General features: G+C 36.4%; 1 protein-coding gene across 1 annotated transcript in view; it reads left to right on the top strand.

Moving 5' to 3' along the window:
- Positions 1–19168, top strand: part of PRDM16 (PR/SET domain 16) — a 269442-nt gene that overhangs the window by 88615 nt on the left and 161659 nt on the right. The window lies entirely within an intron of this gene.

Below are 19168 nucleotides of genomic sequence, written 5' to 3'. Positions count from 1 at the left end.
ATAATTATTTTAATGTACAAAGTAAAATAACTGATTCGTCCAGAAAGGGGAACAATTAAACATTAGCACAATATATGTGAAAATAAAAATGTGATAGACGTCCATGACTATATTCCCATTGCCGTCCGAAAGACTTTTGTCTTGCTGGGTCCTTGCACTGAAACGGTTAACTTTAGCATCACAGGTAATCTAAAATTTAAATGCCTGTGCGTTTGATTGATGTTTACCATTTTAAAGACCAGGTTCACGCAAAACTGTTATTCGTACCGAGGCATGAGCAGTATACACAATTTATTCTCCCGGTATCTCAGCGGAAAGATGCTTAGCCTGGGGGATTTCTCATTCAATGCCCCTACCTTTCCCATTTATATATGTATTACAATACAAACTATTTACTTAAAACTCATTACAGTCATTTCATGGTTAGATGATGCACTTGTTATACCTCTATAAAACCTGTGTGAATAAAACTCATCTTTTTTGTTGCTATTTTTTTTTTCTAATCTTTAGTGCAGGCTGTGAAATGCGTATGACGCGGGCTATAATTTAAAGTAAAGAGAAAATGTCAAATCAATGGGTACCCACAATTGGAAATAAATTATCTTCATGCTTTTAGCTTTAATAATAATATGTAAACTACCAACGGAGGATCAGGTTGTGACGATTAGAAAATCCAAGACAAACGTGATCTTTTGATACATGAGCCCCTTGTAATTACACGAATGCACAATTTGAGTACAATACATAAAATGAGACCCTTTAATGACCCACCCTTTAAATCTAAAGATTCAATAACTGGGTCCTTATTAGACTTATATCTACTGAGTCACCTGTACTCAAGTAGAAGTTTTAACTTCTGTGTTTGAGCATGAAAAACATTATCTGGGAAGCTGAATACTCAGATGTTTAATCTTGAATATCTGTCCATTAAACCTGCGGTTGGTGTAAACCCCCCAAAAACTCATGGCGTTCCAAGGCATAAGAAAGGGCGACAAACAAGGTGCGTTTCACATCAAGCACTTAAAAGATTAAATTAAAATACTCAGCGCTGCCCATCTGACCACTGATCAAACTGTAAATATACTGACCTTTATGCAACATTCATTTAAAATCAAGTCAATAATTCAAATAGATTTTCTTGATGGATTATTCCATTCCGGAACTAAAGAATTTAAATCATATAATATTCTCTTTGTCATTTTCAAGTGCGTATCCTATATTGTAAAAATAGAAGGAATAAAAACTAACCTGCAACACAGTAATATTTTATTTCAGATCCTGAGGTATTTACAGGTGTTTATAGAACAGTTGGCCATTTCAACTTGCTGATGTCATTATGCAATATAAAGGGCCAACTTGAGGTTGGTAGGAGAACATTCAGGAACTCTATCCATAACAACTACTCACGTTTTAAGGCTCTATTTGGGCGAGAAGCTCGCTAAGGTTGTTCATTCATAGTCGATGATGAATTCAACACAATCATGTACTGGTGTTGGAAATAAACTCATAACTATGTAAGAGGTACTTATCTTTTCTTCCTCCAGGTATTTTGGAAACGTCTTTCTGGAATGGTCAGGGCGCCACACTTGTGTGAGCCCCATCATAGGACATTTAACTGTTGTCCACTTTCTTCTCAATTGCATAATAGTAACTGGATAAAACAATGCCTGTTTTTTGAGGGGGGGGGTGGTGGCAGTAAGCATGCATAGGATAGGCAGACGTATGACGTAATACTGATGGCATCTCCATCTGTATGTAAAGTTGTCAGCTCTAGTTGACTTGGTGGTCTCCTGAAGCCATAGGAAATATTATCTACATTTCTTTATAAAACATGTACAAATCAGCAGCCCTCTGTCATTTAACTGAAACTCACATGAAGATCACCCAACCGGTTAAGCATCCATGGAGCTTCAGGTTAGCGACAGTTGGAACTAGCGAGATACAGGTCACCTACTATTGTAGGCCGGACTTATCTTGCGGTTGAAAGGCTTCACTATTCTAGGAATTATATGGTTTTATTAATACTATATAAACCACAAGGTATATAAATCACATTCACATTTGACCCCTCGTAGCCAACATACATGTGATATAAAAATAAACTAAAAATAAATGAACTTGCGCTGGCTTTGTCATTTACATTTTGCACAAAGGCCCTGTCTAGGCTTGATCTGATGGATGTTCTAATGACTCAGAGTTAAGATACAAGTGACTTCTCAATGTTTGCACTGCAGAGGTGAGTGAGAGTAAACACCTTCGGCACATTTGCCAAAGAACTTCAAAAGACTTCACAGATCGTGACCAAGGATTGTGGTTTAAAAGGATTTCTATCAGTGAAAAAAAAAAATATTGTTCTATCTTATTTGAATAGTTATCACAGAAATACCAAACCCTCTACAGAAGATAATTTTAGTCATTGGGGTTCATTGAGTTGTGTGTCTCCAGGACCATCTCTTATAAAAAGAGAGCGCATTTATACTAAGAGCGTGAATTGTGTCTTTTGTCCAGGTTTTTCAAAAGTTACAACATAAGTGCCATAACTAACCTCATTTACTCAAAATTATGAGATTGTTTACATCAGTGACTGTTATAAAAGGTGTCAAATGAAGCATTTCAATTAGTTTCCTGTACTAAAACATTCTCCCAGTTCCTCCACCCAACCTTAATAACGCTTAATGGCGCTAAATGTATTTATTTATCCTAAAATATATTCACATGAAAATATTGAACTTGCCCTTAGGCCTCACGCAGAGCAGTGGCCCCCAGCCGCCACCACGCAGAAGCAAACGATGGAGGACCTCAGTAGTGTTCATGGGCCAGTTGGGGAGATCAGTGATATCCTTTTAGCCGGCCCATTGAGTAGTGGTGTTGTAGGGGGTATGAGGCTCCCTGTATGGAGTAGAAGGGCTGCCACCGCCCTGAACCTCTTCCCCTAGGCCTAGTCAACCTAGGCCAGGCTACGTCACTCTGCGTTAATCGCATTTTGAGGGAACTGGACAAGGAATATGCATTTGAGTGACCTTGAGACAACTTTCCTTGTATCTTATCCTAATACACGGCTATATTTACCTTTTTATTTTAAAGTAATGTTCCATATCTCTATTAGTCATTGAACCTCAAGCCTGGTACGGGTAGTTTCTGTTATTTGCCATTATGTTGACTTTGTTATAATATTTATTTTTGGTGTACGTGAGAATACTTTCTCTCTCCATGGTGTTCCTCATGTTTTGTGGCATTTCTTTGTTCTCTGATCCTGACCTGACAGCTACCTTTTATAACAGTAGTTAGAATTATTTGCCCTTGCGCTAACGTCCTCAAACACAATCACGGACCCACCCAATCATTATCATTTTGGCCTCGCATTCACATTTCATTTAGATAGATTGCTTGCTTTGTGCCTCATCCTTTATCTTAAAGCCCTCTTTCTGCATATGTAAAATAAAAAAAATGCATCTTGAAACCTAACCAACTTAAAACATACCATTTGATTAATTATTAAAATGTAAGCGCTGTCTGCCATTTGCCAAAAATAGAGAAAAAATACTGTTGATCTTTATCGTTCCGTTTTATTTTTAATAAATATTTCTGCAAATACCAGCTGAGCCTTCAAAACCAAATTAATCGTGAATTAATTACTTTTCGTCATTTCGGAATTTACTATCTGAATTTGAAACGTGTCCGCAAAAGACCTCATATACGACTTGTTGCGAAAAGACAGTCCCAAAGAGAGGGGCAAATTTGACAGGTTTTCCAGAGAGAAAAGAAAACGCTATAGTTTCTCTATTCATAGAAACAAGAAATGTTTATTTGTTAATAAAATCTCCCAGACTTGTCCACCAGAACAATCACAAATTTCGAAATCCTGGACCTCAAAATAATTTTTAATTAATGCTTGTTCAGATTTTACTAAAAAAAAAAAAAAATATTATTTATTATTATTATTTATTATTATTATAAATAGTTTTTTATATATTTTATATATTTTATATTTTATTTTTAGCTTTTAATTATTGACTGATTAATATTAATGTCCAGTGAAACAAAATGAGATGATTTTAGATAAATCTTAATAATAAATATATAGAATATACCTTGAAAATGATTACTTTACCAAACCTTCTCAGACTTAATAGAATATTATTGGTTTATATTTCTTTTTTTTTTTTTTTCTAAAGGGAAATCATTTGGAAATAATCATTGGATCCCTGTTACTCTGTAAATGAAATTTTTCGAAATGGCTTCGGGTGTGTAATATGTTAAGAAAAGATGCATCCACATTAAAGAGGCCTTTTTTATTTTGTGAAATGTGATTGAATTTATGCATGCCTGCCTGCTGACACAGTACACACAGAGTCAAAGGGTCTTGAATAAATCACACAACATTTTCAGTTTATTGCCCCCGTGGAGCAAAAAAAAACAATGATTTTGATCATTTCTTGAGTAAATAATGGCATTTATCATAGCACTGTTTATTTTGCTAATTAAAAGATGGCAGTCATTGACAACTAAGAGAAAATTACTGCCTCAGAATGAATGGGTCTATATGCTATAATTCATTCAACATCAGGCAGTTGGAAGGGTTCAGAGCAAGGAGAAAACATAAAAAAAAGAAAGATAGAAAAAGAGCAAGAAAGAAAGAAAGAAAAAGAGATAAAGGAATAAAGAAAGAAATAAGAACGGAGTACTTTTTATAAAGGAAGTGGAGATGTGACAAAAAACAAGCATTTTTAATAATTATTTTTGATATTGCTTAAAATTTTAAACTAATCTATAAACTTTAAATAAATAACACTTCTAATGTCGGAGTATGATTGTGATTTTTTTATTGGCGGTAATATTTTTGCTTTGGACCTTTTTAGTCAAATGATTGTCCTTAAGGTTGAAGCGAAGTCTTATCAGTTTTATCTAGAAGGACGGAGACAAAAAAAATCAACATTCTAAATATTGAAATTATACAATTAGTCAAAAACACTATTTCATTAAAACTAGCAACGATTATTAGGGACTGTTTTAGTGGCACCGTTAAAAAAAAAAAAAACTATGGTGGGATATTTCCCTTTAGGTTGGAAACTTTAGAAAGAGTTGTAAAGAGGTTAATGAGATGTTTTGCCTGCAGACAGATCCGAAATACCTCTATGAAAATATGAGTAAGAGTTCCACAGTTAAATCATAATATTATTTCCATAAGCGGGAATAAGTCAGGAGTAATGGAGATGAGTTCTTAGACTTTAAATAGATCCTTCTTACTCACTCAAGACAGAAGGAAATAAATATTTTCTATTCGTATTTTAGGAGTCATCAGTGCATACCAAGTCCTTTTAAAAGTGTTTTATCATCTTCCTCCCTAGGAAGAATGACTGTACTTGGAAATAACCCCAGATCTGGATAAAAACAAACGTAGAAATTGTGAAAACAGAAAAAGATTGAAGGAGCACACGGGAAGACTATATATTTAATTGGCTCATAGGCATTAGGAATTTTCCACCTCTTAGTGACCACTGTGTGAATCATGTCGCACTAACCTTGGTTACTTGGATGTTTAATAATTTGAAATAAACTTAAAGTTAAAACATGCTTTATGCATGCGTATATATAGATAGGAATATGGTATCAATAAATTACCCTCCTTTTATTTATGTCCTTAACCTACAAGCGTCTATCTTGGTGTGACGATTTCTCATAGCTGGGAAGTTTCCAGGTTTGACCCGGAGTCTCCGGGGGAAGCTTTGCTGAGTCTATGGGTGACTTTTTTAATTATCAAGGCAGGGGAGTGGTGTTTGGTCACACCTACTCCCCACCCACTTACCACCCCTTCCCCACACACTCACCACCCCTTCCCCACTCTACTCCCCACCCACTCCCTTCATATTGTTAACTCACTAAAGGCCATCTGGGGCTACATGTGGTAGCCTTGCCCCTTCACAAAGCCACTCATCAGAAAAGGGAGCGCTCTGGGTAGCCCACCATGATCCTACTCTTGGAAGTTCTGAGCTATGTACATCTATTACTTATTGATTTATATAGCACCATCTTATTCCGCTGTGCTGTATAATAGGCAATCTATTTGGACTCAGAGTTAAGCAGGTCCATTTTCCTTAAAAATTAACCCTAAGCTTTTAGGTACCAAGATCATCAAAATAATATCTAAATAAAACACCAACCGAGCCAATACATCCTTACAAATATTTAATTCGCTTCCAGCATTTGGAATTCTCTCTGAAAAATAAACATATGAGAATCACTTGTAGACACCTGGATAAGTGGTATCTGGCGAGTTTAATCAAGTTCCAAGCAGGTAATGATGTTCTCTAAAAAAAAAAAAAAAAAAAAAAAAAAAGTTTAATGTGTTTGCATTGATCACAGGCATGCACCTTGGAGTGAGATGAACAAACAAAGGCTAGGTCTGTGCTATGTGCAAAAAGCTCCATTTTTATATACACACCAAAGAGCCACAGCACTAAAGGCTGTTTCAACTTGCTTTAAAAATTAAAAGCGTTGTCCCATTTGGAAGCACAAGACTAATTGAAGGGCTGCTGAATATTTATATACATAGAGGGGTTTTTTTTGTTTTTGTTTTTTAGTTTTTTTTTTTAGAAAATACTTAAACGTCTAATTAAAGTATTTGAATACATGCTTGTACTAAATTTCTATAGTATGATTTAAAGCGTAAATTGATAATATTTACATCTTAGGCATGTCTGTTACCGTGAATCTTGTAAGGAGTTTGATCTCTTTCTTCTCTTGTGTTATGTTTGTATGACAATAGATTCATAGGCTTGTGGATAAAATGAAGTAAAGTGCCATTTTCTGAAAATGGTAAAAAAAGTTTTTGTTTACAAATTGTTTTTATTTAATTTTTTTTTTTAAACGGAAGGCTATAGCCACTTCTCCCCACATTGCAATAAAATTCCTAAAAACCCACACGGCAGATAATATCAGATATAAAAGTAGCTCTCAGCATAAAATCATACAGGTAAATATGGAAAACCCTGAAAAGCTATTTCAGAGTATGCATTAGCCTAGACCGCAAACATGCATACAGTAGGACCTTAACAAGTCTCCCGATGATAAGATCAGCCAACCAGACCAGCGTTTATGGTACAACACCAAATGCTCTTAAGTTAAAAAAAGTTTATCTGATTTAGTTGTATGGCCATAACTGGGATACTTTTATATAGCAAAATGTTTTACTTCTGCTTGTTCTGTGTCGTAATCATAGCTCTTATATGAACTGATAGATTAGCCCCCTGTGGCCCATATGTTCACAATCTGGTATTTTCAGGGGTTAATAAATATATTGTAAATGCTCATAGCTGTATAAGTATGAATTAACAGGCTAAGTAACCGGTTTCTGACAACCCCTGAATGCCAAAAAGCAGAGGCGCAAAAGTGTCCATATATATACAGTACCAACCTACTGTACATCTTTAACCCTTAGAGAGCACAAGCACATAAAGAAACAAGCTTATGAGCATTTGTGCAGTGCAAGTCATATCTCCTTCAGCAAGAAAGATGATGAGAGTTGTAGTCCTGGGCGGGCATTTGCAATATTCCTGTATGTACAAGCACACATTTTCTTACTTTTGTTATTTGGTTTTGCATATATGGGGAATTAACCATGAAAAAATATTTCATTTAATTTTTTGCCATTCTATCATAGCTTATAATAGCTTTAATTCTCCCGAAAAAAATTCTTAAACCTAAACATAATAATAAAACTATGAAAACAGTCTCGTCCTTTCAATGGAAAGAAATGTATTCTGACCCACTGAAAGGGTTAAGGATGTAAACAATCTTATCAGACTAGATCATATTTATAAAAGAAAACAGGGATTCATGCTGGACTATAATCCATGCTTATTATATACTATTCATGTCACGGCGACATATGAAAATTACAGCTAAATTATCTTAATTACGGTGCCATCCTTCCGAACTCATTCTTTGCATAAAATCTATATGCCTTTCTTTCTGTTTAGATCTTAGCGGAGTTAATTCTGCATTATGAACGCGGTACTCTCATAAGCAGAGCAAGGATTTCCAGCCATTTAGAACCAGGGCATTGTCTGTCACAGCTGCAGTCAAGATAAACCTTCACCCAGAACAAAGTTGAAACGACCTTTTACAAGCAGAATCTGCCTTGTTTCTCTCCAGACTAATTTATCAGACCTAGTTTCAGGGCAGGCTCTCAGCAGAGGCCTGAAAGTACATTATAGAGAGCATGAATGAGCAGGAAGATTAAGATGCTTTGGTAGTCCTTTTTTTTTCAACAAACACCTTCTGGATTTACTGAGATGTAAGCTGTAAATGACCATAAGTGCTTAGGCTCCCAAACTTCAAAACTGTTTGCTGAAGACAAGTGGAGTGGAGAAGCAGTTACGTTATTCTCCGGAAGACAGTCAATACCCAACGTGATTGTTACAAGTGAGACTAAGATTTATTTATTTTTTTCCTCCTGCTGCCTTTTCAATTGTTCTTCTGTTTAGGAAGAGGAGAATGAACGAAAAGTATTTCAGTGGAGGGAGTCAGAGAATACAACAATTGGTAAACTGCTCGATCACACTTGTTTTATGAAGAAATTAATATGTATTTTTGTAAACTAGAGCTTTTTGGGAACCGGGGTAATTTTAAATGGAATGTTAAAGGATGGAGCTGCAGATCTTGATGGTCAGGAATGAGTCTGGTGTTTTAAGAATAGTTTGAGACACTGTTAGCTACTGATTGAAGTCACGAGAGGTGGAAGGTCCTGGACTCAGATATGGTTATTTAACTCAGCCTAATAAAACAGAAGTAGTGTTTAGATCTACATTCAGAACCTGCGCTACAGAATTGGTTTATAACCATATCTGGGAATATTCCCAGGTTTGACCTAGAGTCTCCAGGTCAGTTCCCTAGCCCTCCAGGCAAGGGGGCGGCGTTTGGCCATGCCAACTCCCCTGCCCTCTTTGACCCCCACCAACATAATGCTGTTTGGAGCAATGCCCAACCTTACACAATTCTAGCCTCACCTATACAAATATCTAACTCCGCCTCCATCTGTGATTAGCCCTGCCCCTCCAGAAAGCTTCTCTGGCTAGCCTGCCCTGGGAAGTTCCCAGGTATTTTTGAAGTTATCTTTTATTCGACCTGCAAAACTTTATTAACCTACTTGCTATGTTTTCGCAATTATTACTATAAAATAAATTTGATTTATTTATACATCCGTTGGAGAAACAGTCGGGATAAAATGCCATGAAGATACGAAAAGACAAAACATATGACATATGACCTTAGGGAGCTACCCTTTGTACAGTAGGAAATCCTGCAATCCTTCTATTTTGTGATGTACAAGGTAGTGAGTGAAATCTCTGTTAGATCACATAGGGGTCCTTTAGGCAATATGGAGAAAGACGTAATAATTTGAGTCTAAAGAAGCCATGTCATTTTATATCCCGAAATAGCTTAAAGTATCTACATTATCTTCTAGATACATTATCTTTTTGTTCTTATAACTTCCCTTTCCAGAAGATTTTTATATGATTCATCAAGCAAATTCAAAGCCACCGATACTCCTTATGGTGTATCTCTCAATCCATGAGACAATTTATTGCGATACCGTTTCATGCACATTTAAGATGAAGATTTTATCGGTATCGCTTTGAATAGCTTTCTGCGAAAAAAAACTATTATGTCCACCCAGGACATCTCAACTAATTAGCCTGAAATAACTGGCATTGACTTCTCATGGCAATCATTATCATCAAAGATACAAAGACTCTGGATTATGTCCTGAATTTCAGGAATTTGTGCTATTAAATTGTATTTAACTTCAATCTGAAGCATTCTATAGGTCAGCAGGCTCTGTATCTCCTGGGTAGTTCTCAAAGTCTTGTCTCTCACGCCCTTTTCTCTTATAAAAATTTTTTTTTCCCATTTTGGTAATAGATTAAAGCTTCTTTCTGAAGAAACGAGAGACTGTACTTCTGCACAAAATATAAGAAAGAGAAAAAAACATCATGTCTTTACAAATTGCATCACAGTACTGGATTACCTTAATCGGGTTGACTTGAAAGCATTTTAACATGGAAAAAAAGCCACAGTGTCAATAACCTAATTTAATGTGTGTATCCCTTTTCTAAAGGTAGGGCGAGAAAGCTCCACTGGGTATCCTAAAATGCTTGGGCTGAGTGGCCTTGGTGTTTAAGGAAGAGTGTGGATAAGAGTAGAGCTAGAACTGGCGTTGAGCAGAACTTCCATTTCCGGTGGCAAGGTGTTCTTCTATTGTTAATGGCCATGACCTGCCAAGCGGAACTTGGCTAAACCCCACACCTGACTTAGCCTGATGCTTCCTTTTCCAGTTTGCCCTTCTCTATAGCGGACTCTTTATGTAACTCGAGTTACATACGAGTTTCAGACCTCAGAGATCTCTTCTTCTGATGGAATTATCTATCAGAGTTCTCTTCTTGAAACCAATCCTTCCGTTTTAAGAAGAAACGTCTTAGGTGCTGAAAGCGTATTTGATTCTTAATCTATTTCTACGTTGACCCAATAAAAGGTATCAACTTCGACTAAAGACTCCATATCCATTTCCTGCCTCTATAAAATACTGTCATAAAAGTCCAATTTCTCCCATGTTAAATAAATAATAGTACTTTTAGCCATTTAGAAGAGAGAAGGTCAGTTAATGACTATCCTGCTTCTTATAAAGGATATAAATAAGAAATATTTCACAGTATACTTTCATAATGTGATGTGTAAAAGACCGCAACAATACGGAATATTTATTGCAGCAATTATTATTATTATTATTATTCTATTTAAGTAGTTGCTAACATCATGTGTGTTTCAAAGAGAAATTAATACATTAATAAACAAAAGGGATACAGAATCCATTCATTTAAATGTAAAAGTCCTTGTTATTCTAGGCTACCCCAGTGGAGACTTGTGGAATTGCAAGCAGGGCACAAAAAAGATTTAGGTGGTGGCCTAGAATGTTCAGATGAGAGTAGTCCCTGCCCCCCTTGCCAGCCCTCTCATGTGCTTTGTACAGGGCTTTCCAAAGGTTTATTTTAAGGGAAACTCAAATGTGTTTTGTCTTCATAATGCAGTGAAACCTGTCTGCCTCCATCTGTCTGCTTGTCTCATTCTCACTCTTCCTTTTACACAAACACACTTTTGGTGAATCAAGTCGAAATTCTGTCTTGCCTTCCAAGCCCACGCCTTTTACCCCCCACTGGTACTGATTTACATCTAAGCCTTTTGGCAAAGTGCACACCTCTTCCTATTTCTATAGGTTTATTGGAAAATGCAAGTAATCCTCTAGTTTTTAACTCTGTCCAGGCATGGAATTTCTTTCACTCACAGGATAATAGGCATGAGCTGTGTACATGGAATACTGTCTCTGTGGGATAGTTAATGAAGTTGGGGCCGTGCACAAATTTGATTTACCTGGAAATATATTCTCTTTTTTCCCCATTTTTTAAAATTCTGATCAACTAAAAACTGAGGTTTTTAAACACATTTCATATTTTTTCACTATTTTATATTCAGATTTTTTACATGTTTTTCTTATGGTCAGTAAATGCTCAGAGACACATTCTAGTAATACTAAAAATTAAAAAAAATGATTCTATATAGAATGGTGCCCCATAGCTCAGGCCTAAGTTCTTGTTTTAAAAATGTCACAAATAATGTTAATTTTAAATCTGTTGAAATGTCCAGAATACTGCTGTTGGAAACATTGCTGTATTTTAAATATAATCTGTAATTTCATATGAAATCATCTTCATACTTCATACCCAATATCTCGGTTTGTCTTAGTCTGTCAATTGTAGTTTTGTCATACCCCTTGAATATATGTACTGTAAGAACTGTTGCTCTTCGTTTTTTTTTTCTTGCCCCTCTTTCTGATAACTTGGCTTTACGTTTTCCATTGTTTTATTAAAAAAAATCAAACCTAAGACTAGGCAGAAAGTGTCACCAACCAGTGGACTGCCTGTGCCCTACAAAAGTTGGAGCAGCATCTCTGGATATTGCCCACTTACCACCTGTACATGATCTGTCTGATTAAGAGGGGAGACGAGGATTGTCCGTGGATCCCTTGTGGGAGAAGGGAGGTCTTCTCCTTGCACTTCTCTGTGAGCATGGTCCACCTATTCATAGATCTAGAGAGAAGTGGTTACCAATACAACAAGGGGTTAATTTAATACAAAAACCAAAAACTGTCTGCGCTTCTTACCCTAATAAAGTTGGCAACAAATATATAAACATAATATAAATGAGAGGTTTTGGTTATATGAATTGGCCAAAGCATAATTAAGCTCACCCGCCACGTCAAGGCACACTCTCAATAGGGTGAGAACCTACTCTCTAATGGGTTAATTTAATAATTAAATATCTTGAAGACTAATAGTTGAACATTGAGGATTTACAATGCAAAGTCAGTTTATTTTAAGGTGTGCAACAAGGTAAAAAAATTTTTTTAAAAAGCTTTTGTATTTAGAATTTGAAATATGAATGTTCTTACCTTGGCCGGCCTTTACGGAGTTTATTAAAAAGAGAATCAAGAGTCTGATAACAGGAGGATGTGTAGGGAAATGGATGGAGAATGACCAGCCAACTCAGCAGTAGGTTAATTGGGGAGGACAATGGTGGTGTAGCTGGGAGCACATAGTTCCACAGACGTTCTTCAGGACAATGTGTTTAAGAAAGGGGAAATGAGAAGGACCAGCTGCGATTGTTAGTGAATTAACTGAAGTCAGAATGCCCTGAATGAGGTAAGGAAGCACAGGGGAAGTGAAGGTTAGGATACAATTCAAATTAAATTAGGTAGACCATTCACAATGCATGAAAGAATTCTGAGCTCTTTATCTTCAATGAAATGGGTAGAAGTGTTCACTTTTTACCTAAACTCTAACATATGGCAGTGGATTTATATCGAGTCAGGGCATACCATCACTTATAAATCATATGATTTGAGTCTAAATATTTTTCACGATTCTTTTTACATCAGGACGTATTTACAGCTCACTTATGTGAAACATTTGTGACTTGCTTGTGGCTGAACTGTAAACCGCCAGACAAGGACTAGAGTTATTACCAAAAAATATTACTGATAATAACATGCATTTTCATGAAAAATAAAAATATGCCCAATATAGGTAAATGTATCATTATTTAGTATACTGCTTTACTAAAGTGAAGTCCAATCGCGCCACCTGTCCTTAACAAATAATTGCATTAATAACACGGTTGAAGTCTGGTTTCAATAGTTACTGCAATTAATTCAAGTGTCACTGTAAAACAGTAGCTATTTTATATACAAGTAAAAACACTTGATTGGTGATTATGGTAATTTAAACTTGGTCAAATTGCAAAAGAATCATTGGTTTGTTTTTTTGTTGTGCGGGGGAAAGTCTGTGTGTGATTAGGATGTTGTACATAGTATTAATTAAATGTTGGCATTGATCCTCTTTCTTCTATGGAATAAAAAAAAGAAGAAAAAAAAGGCATGGATAACAAGCCAAGCCGACTTTTTAGTAAAAGGAAAAAAATATTAGTGGTTAGGTCCCTGGCGTACATATTTTAATTAGCTATTTGCAAAAAGAAATGAATAGATATGAATGCAAATAAGTAAATTAGTCCAATAAAAGATCACCATGATCGTGAAAAGTTTATGTAATTTTTATTTTCTGGTAAAATTCAAAGTTCTTTTCTGATATAAAAGACAATATACTATTCAAAGATAACTTTAAAATTTAAGAATTTCATTGGTTTGAAAAGTTTTTGCATTAATGGTAAAATATAATAAAAAAATGGTGGACAACAGAGACCTCGTTGAGGGTCACAGACCAACACATAAAATATCATGCAAATATAATAGCTAGTTATAAATAGTTATAAAATAGTTTTTATCAGGTCATACACTATCCAAAAATCATTAGACAACCCTATAGAAAATAAATCGTTAGCAGCAGTATTTTGGGCCATATCTGCTAAATATAGTGTTTTCGCACAGAGCCATCTTACCAATATAACAATTTTCCCTTTTTTATTGTATAAATTTGGAACATTTGCTAAATGTTTTGTTAGATGATTTCACATGGGCTCCCACAGAGTCTTCCTTTGAAAACATGTATTTTTTTATATTGTTTGTATATACAAGATGATTTTCCACATTCACTCATCCAAAATTCCGCAGCGGCATAAATACAAGCGAGGTCCGAGAATATGTATCACTAAAGCATACAAGGATTAAAAATATACCATTAAGAGTGAAACTTTAATCACATGAAACAAAAAAAAAACAACCAGTTTCTTAATGATCGCAACTCACTCGTAAATATCTTTTGTATGTTTGAGTTCTTTATCGTCGCTTCCTTTGATTATTATTTTTGTTCTAATCGCTGATATTATGCACTGAGGTCATGTCTATAACTAACATTATCCCACAGCCTTGGCTTGGTGCCAGCTGCCAACTTTACCGTGTAAAAAAAAGAAAAAAACAGATTATTCAGTTCAGCCTAACAAGTTTGGGAACAGAATCATTAACTGTTAACCCATGGCTTCTCTATGTTATCCATAAAAGAACCCATTTCAATCCCCTAATCATGGAAACTCGCTTAGCAACAGAAACATAAGCAGTGTTCAAGAGAATCTACTTGTTCAATTGCAAATAACTAGGCAGACGGCAGCGTCTTAAATCTATATTAAAGTATGTTGGAAAAATAAGTAATTCATATTCTTAAATATTATTTTTCAGAATCTATTCGAATGTCTTTATTTCATAGCCCCCCAGTGTCCCCAGTACATTATCCAATCTATTACTCATAATCATTCTGGGACTTCATGTTGTAAAGGGGATGTCAGCCAGTTTCGGACATAAGACAAGCAGATCTATACTTCGGTGTTGCTGATTCCCCCCCAAACCTGGCAGTCGGTCCAAAACATATTATATGTAATCTTTGATTTCATTTCCAACATGGCGGTGATTTTATTTATTTTCTGTGATGTTCCACAACATGCCGTGTTCTGAAGACTTGCCCCAACCACGTTTACTCATATTCTGTCGCTGTCCTGCTCCAGCTGTAAAGTATTTTATAACTTTTTGGGGTGAAATGGGCATGAATGCAGTATGGTTTCCCTTCTGTTTAAATTCTGAGCTTAGCCCTATGGAACACCTTTGGAATGGAGACTTCGACCCAGGCCTTCTCATCAAATGCTCTACTGGATGAATGGGCAAAAATCCCCATAGAAACTCCCCAAAATTTTGTGGAAAGCCTTCCCAGAAGAGTAGAAGCTGTTATAGCTGCAAACTTCATATTAATGTCGATGTATTTAGAATGCAATGTCATAAAGGTCCCTGTTGTTGTAATGGTCAGGTGTCCCAATACTTATGTCCCAATACATATAGTAGATTAACATTTTGGTGGAGTTACACAACTTGCTAGAACCCCAAGATGTAAGTTAAGCTAGTGAGTTTTGGCTTGTTTTTCCTAAATTTAGCTAAACTAAGGTATGAGTGACTCCCTCCCCCATGCATACCTCCCAACTGTCTTGCTTTTTGCCATTCTACGCCCCAATGAGCTCTATCTCTGTCTCACTTTTTCAAATGTCATTCTCTGGTGTCTGTAGTAGTGCTACCAGTTTGAGTGACGCTGTGCCTTCCAAGCTCCGTCGCCGGAGGTAGAAGCTGGGAGGTATGCATGCCTGTGTGTATACCCCACTGGCGTATTATTGCATAGTAACACGTGTACAGCATTAAGAAATGTACACATTAATTTTATTTGTATAGCACTAAGCAGAAATACATCACAATCACCATATTATAACTGTTTTATTAAAAATCAAGGTGGGATACAATTCTTTTGAAAGGATGGGGAAGTTTAGTATTGCTTTAAAATAATGAACAAGGTAAGTCTGTACCATGATCCAGCGCCAAGTGGGTTAATTTCCATTTTTGTCTATGGACTAACAGATTTAGAGTGACAGTAAAAAAGCTTTTGACAACTTTGGCTAATTTGCACTCCATTCACTTACTCATGAAAACCCATCAGGGCTACTAAAGAACTATTCTGCAATTGACCTTATTCAATGTCAGAGTGATATACTGGGAATGAGGCCAGTTTTTACAATGCCCAAAAGAGCAAATTGGACAGAAGCTTTGTTCAAAACACCCCCCCCCCTATTTTTATATCAGCATTGAAATAGTTAAGGTCTTTTATTTTTTAAGGCAGTCACAAATGGACTTGGATCGGATAGGGGGGTCATCGGTATACCTGTGCTCTGGGTTTTTACCCCTATCTCAAGGTAAATGGGCACATTCTCACTGTCAGCCTGGAGAGTTAATGGTATCTGAGCGGCCTCTTTGGTGTCTTTCTCCTCGGTATATCACAACTGAAATCACTGCTTGGAATAGCGCCCTTTGGTAGCCGCCATTAACGAGCCACTACTATAGAATGTTTGTAATGGACTCAGAATGGGTTTATCATTTGCAAGAGGCCCATTTATTCATTTATTGTCATTTTTTAACCCCTTAATGACAACGCCTGTACATGTACAGGCTCAAAATGCATTGTTTTCAATGGGTTTAGGGACCGCCCATTGTCCTTAAGGGGCTAAAATGTTTTTGCACCTTTGGTAGATGCCTTTTTAGTCAATACAGATTACATTTAATAATTAGCAAATTCTGCATCCTTATGCTCAATGGGAGTTATGCATTTAAATTGGTTGAAAAGTGGCTTTATCACCATGACAACAAGTGGAGTGGCGCAGTCACCAGGAATAATCCATTGGTCACTACGGCACTACGGCATCTCGAGGATCGACCCAATATCAATAACCCTAAATATTATATACCATACGTATATTTATCAGGCTGCATATGAGTCCTCACTTATGTTTACCTTTAATGTCGGTTACGTTAACGCCTTTGACCAGCTCAAGATAAATTATTTTCTTACACAAATTACACACAAGATTAGCTAGGACACCGTAGGAGTATATTTATTACATTCTTTCGCATGTACCCTTAAAGGGATAATATTCAGTGCAGCGGACTGATCTGAAGCAAGGTTGTAACCTTTTGTATCAATATCGATCCTAAGGCTATGCAACATTACACGATCAGCCTTCCTGTTCAAAGTATTTCCCAGTAGCAAGTGGCCCTACTGCCGCCTGTTCCCTCGATGATCGGCGCTCGCCTCCCTCCGGTGCCCTCGGGTCTTCTCATTTCCCCTTTTCTCTCACATATTCTGCCCATGTGCGCACCCTCATTAATCAATGTCAAGTGACGGAGTGTACAACAAGAGCTGTATTCTTTGACTGCCCCCTCAACACTCATATATCCCATTGTTCCCACAAAAAAAAACTGATTCGGATGGGAAGAAATCGGCCTATGAAGCACATAAAAGAGATGAGACAAAAATGAAAAGAATCGTGAGCAAAAAAAAAAAAAAGAAAGAAAGGAAGGAAGAGAAAAGCAAAGAAAAGAGAGAAATGTCCTCCTGAAACTCTCAAACATGGCAGCACAATGATAATTTACATTATTCAAACAATTATGAAAACAACCATTGAATGTAGACTCTATGATGGTCTTTGTCTGTTTCTGTGCCCCTTGTCTCTTGTTTGGGATTAACCTTTACTGTAACTTGTGCAGAGCGACCAGGCTTTCACAAAGAGGAGATTTTTACTTGCCTGGGAAAATATTTCCACATCTTTATGTATGAAAAATGAAGTGAAGGTATTTTGGCTGATGTGGCATTTAGTTCATCACGCGGAAAAATATGCTATCTTCCCATCAGACGCAGTATAAATCTTCCGACTCTCCATTCCCTGGCAATTTCAGATTTAAGGCAAAGTCCTTTTCTATTTTTCTTTTTTTTTTATATATTTTTCTATGAATTTCTCTATAACAATAATTCCTTTCATAGCTCAGCTTGACTGATCTGGGCTTGTTGTATTTATTCACTTAAAAAGCGCTTATTCTATTTCTGTTACTAACAAGTCTTTATCTTCCTTTATTGTGCCAAACAATAGAATGCAGGAGGAGGTGTTTACTACATTCGGCTTTAAGGTGTCTAAGGCCAGAGAGGGTCACCCAAAAACCATCCAGTAGATATGAAGAAACTGACCGCTTTGGATAACCAAGCCTGGGCGAACATGCATTAAATATGGATGTCCTGGCTTTCTCCAGTTTAATTCCCCTTTCCTGATTGCCCCTCCTCTTATTTGTCTTTATAGGTTTTTTATCTTCTCCCTTTTATATTTTACTTTTGTGTTGCTTTCCCTTGTTTTACAAATTCCTGGGAACTTCCCATGGTTTGTGGGAGCTTTCCCTCTTCTGGGAGAGTGGTTTTGTAAAGTTTTAGGGGTAGTTACATGTAGGTGCTAGGCTAGTTCCAGGCAGCCTTTAGGGGGTTGGATGTGGGTGGGGAGTGGGTGGGGAGTGGGTGTGGCCAAACACTGTTCCTTTGTCCGGAGAAAGAAGAAACTGACCAGAGACCCAGGGAAGTAGGGCTTCCCCCCAGAGACATCGAGTCAAACCTGGAATGTTCCTAGGGATGCAAAAGAGTTAAAATAGTCTTATTCCCATAGCAACCAATGAAATGGTAGAAATTATTGGTTTTTAGTCACTTGTTAATGGTGGCAACCACATAGTTCCAAAAAAGCATCTTTTACATAATCCTATAATTTCCCACTTCAATCCCTGATTAAAAAAGGTATATTCTATTTAAGTGAACTACTCTTTACTCACTTTTTTTCCAATGGGAACGTGTAACTCAGTGATCGGCTTTTTTGTGTGCTAACAGGCTAAACGGATACTGTAAGGAATGATATCTGAAAACCACATAAAATAAATGGAATCATAGAGAAAATAAGTTTTTTATGCTGGAGCATACAGTGCTTTAATTGTTGACACATTATGCTATTCTGCACCTATAAATATCATGAATTTTGATGATTATATTATAAGAGTTAATGCAGAAGCTATGCAGATTGCTATGAAGGTTTTTAATGAATAAAAAACTTAAAATATAAGTAGATTTCTAAGCATACAGTGACCCCATGGCATGGGAAAACCAGATTTTTGTTCCAAAAAAAGAAAAATTATCAATGCTTTCTTTAAGTACAAATATTTTAGTGTGTCTGGCCCATTTTTATTTTTAGACCAGTGTTTCTTTAAAGGAGT

Source organism: Spea bombifrons, chromosome 12 (assembly GCF_027358695.1).
Source record: "Spea bombifrons isolate aSpeBom1 chromosome 12, aSpeBom1.2.pri, whole genome shotgun sequence".
Lineage (NCBI taxonomy): Eukaryota > Metazoa > Chordata > Amphibia > Anura > Pelobatidae > Spea > Spea bombifrons.
The sequence above is the reverse complement of the archived record's forward strand: the minus strand, read 5'-3'. Positions and strand labels throughout refer to the sequence as shown.